The sequence below is a fragment of the Osmia lignaria genome, unplaced genomic scaffold (assembly GCF_051020975.1).
Source record: "Osmia lignaria lignaria isolate PbOS001 unplaced genomic scaffold, iyOsmLign1 scaffold0048, whole genome shotgun sequence".
Lineage (NCBI taxonomy): Eukaryota > Metazoa > Arthropoda > Insecta > Hymenoptera > Megachilidae > Osmia > Osmia lignaria.
Window position 1 is genome coordinate 120,001 of NW_027478189.1, and position 2,500 is coordinate 122,500.

At 44.5% G+C, this 2,500-nt stretch overlaps 1 non-coding gene across 1 annotated transcript; it reads left to right on the forward strand.

Moving 5' to 3' along the window:
* Positions 1–1,035: 1,035 nt before the first annotated feature.
* LOC143307223 (5.8S ribosomal RNA) lies at positions 1,036–1,190 on the forward strand. The gene has a single exon (XR_013064418.1). It is a non-coding gene; the product is annotated as a 5.8S ribosomal RNA (ribosomal RNA).
* The last annotated feature ends 1,310 nt before the right edge of the window (positions 1,191–2,500 follow it).

Here is a 2,500-nt window from a genome sequence, read left to right on the forward strand (position 1 = left end):
CACAAAAATACAAGTCGTAAAAAAACAAACTTCTGTTGGTTAACCTACAATATGAAGGATCGAAATGAAAGAAGGATCATATTATTACAAACCGAAAGTGAAGGATCATTAAAATTGAAATACAATATATATAAATATATAAATGTACCCGTCGTTGCGACACCCTAGTTAAATGGAAAGATATAAAAAAGAGAGAAAAGGAATACAGATGACCCGCCGTCTGATCTTTGCTAAATGATCTGGCATCACCGGAGTTTTTTTGGTCCGTGTTGCGTTCGCTCTATTCGAAATGAAACTCGCGGAGGCGAAGAATTGTTAAAAGTTTACGAAGCGTCTAGGAGTGGTTAAAACTGAGAGAGTTGAAACTACGATGTATTAGAACGAGCAACCGTCGAAACTTTGTTTTCGCGACGTTCTTTTCGTCGCTCTCGTCCCCACGCTCCTACGCTTTGGTTGTTTCTTTGCCATCCGTGTTGCGATAAAAAGATTTCTCCATTGTCCAAAAAGGACGGATCGAGATTCCTCTTTCGAGAGGGAGAGAGAGGTACTTGCGGGTAACCTGGAATCTACGAAACACGCACCGTGGTAAGATTCGTGCGTCCGCCTGATCGATGTGTGTTGTTTACGGACCGGCTGAGAAGCGACGATAGCGAGTCTTTGAAAAACTATGTGTCCATTAGTTAGACCGATCGTCGCCGGCCGTGTGTCTGTTCGAATCTCGCAACCCACGATTCAGCGACAGGACGCGCGCTCGCATTCCTTGTGTGCGTTCGTACTTTTCAAGGTTTTTAAATGTACTTTACGCCCGACCGTCGAGAGGAGCGTGCCACTGGGCGTTTCTCCGACGGTTTCCGTCCTTGGACGCGATCGTGTCGTCAACGATCGAACAAACAAACAAATACGTTGGCGACGCCCGAATTCGCTCTCCCGCACGCGCCGGGTGGGAGAGTGATGTGGGTATCGAATGTGATGCGTGTTAATAATGAAAATAACACTCTAAAGATCTAAAGAGTTTGAAATACAAAATTTTACGATTACCCTGAACGGTGGATCACTTGGCTCGTGGGTCGATGAAGAACGCAGCTAATTGCGCGTCAACGTGTGAACTGCAGGACACATGAACATCGACATTTCGAACGCACATTGCGGTCCACGGATACAATTCCTGGACCACGCCTGGCTGAGGGTCGTTTTCTTAACAAAAGACTGCTTGCGTTTGCTTCTCGAAAAAAGAGTAATTCATTTCTTTCTAAACATCTCGCCGTCGTTCAACGAAAGTAGAACGTTTCGGAGCGGGATTATCGAACGAAATTGAAAGAATGAATGAACGATAAACAAAGAAAGAGTCGCAACGTACGAGCGATAGTTGGGCAGTTCGTCGGCGTTTGTCGTGGAAACGATGTGACGAAAATCGCAACCGATACACTAAATGCAGGCCGTTAAAGGAGAGAAACAAATTTCGAAATATCTCTTCGAACTAGCGCAAGTGCGTCACGGCGCGCGAGTCGTTCGTTAAAATTTATAAACGACCGCCCGTGAAAGCACCGAGTTCTCGGAAGATAATCTATAAAGATTCTCCATCCTGCTGGAAGTTATCGGATCGGCGCGATTGTTCACTTGTAGAAATCCACGCTCCCGACGTTGCCAGAAACGATATTTACGAAAGGTGTGTCAAAAATAAACGAAAGAAGCTCTCCTATAAATTTAGAAAAAGCAAACGAGTGAAATGTTTGAGATGATAATTTGCTGAAATGCAAGCTCGAATAGCCCCAGGGTTTCGAATGATTCCCCGCGCTTTATACATCTCTCTGTTTACAAACGGTGTATAAATGAAAGATCGCTTCAGATGGGTCGTCGCTGTTTGACGCGCGATGCTGTTCCTTTTTTTTTGTCTGTCTGTGCGTTTAGCTTCGCTAAACAAGTTAAATGGTTAAAAAGCGTCGAAAAAGCGAATACACACGCGACAAGACAAATCTAACGAGTAAAGGAACGCTCCGCTCCAAGATAAAAATGGTTGTTTACAATCAATACAGCGTTTCGGTACCCCTGATCGTAGTCTGAAACTGTGTAACAAAAGAGAGGAAAGCGAATGGTGAAGGAACTTCGAAGCCTCCGTGGCGTGGCTAGAACTTGTGATAAAAGTATGTTTGCAGCAATTATGCATGCTCCCGTTAAAACAGCATTTCAATGTCTCGCATGGCTTAAAGCTCTAGGAGGCTTCAACATTTAGAATACATACGGACTACTTCGTTTGTTAAAGATAAGCGAAGACCGCGCGACCATCGCTCGGTCGTCCAGTCCTCGAAAGTTTTGTTGCGTTCCAAAGAAGAGACAAATGGGGTTTACCCTTGCGCTAAGGGGAGAAGAAGAGAAAAGCAGTTGTTAAATCTAAGAGGTGTGTGGAGTACATCGCGTGTTGGTTAAAATTGTTAAATGAAGTATACGCGAAATGTTCTCTCGCTCTTGCTTTTCCTCTTGCTTCCGTGGCGCTCGAAAAGAA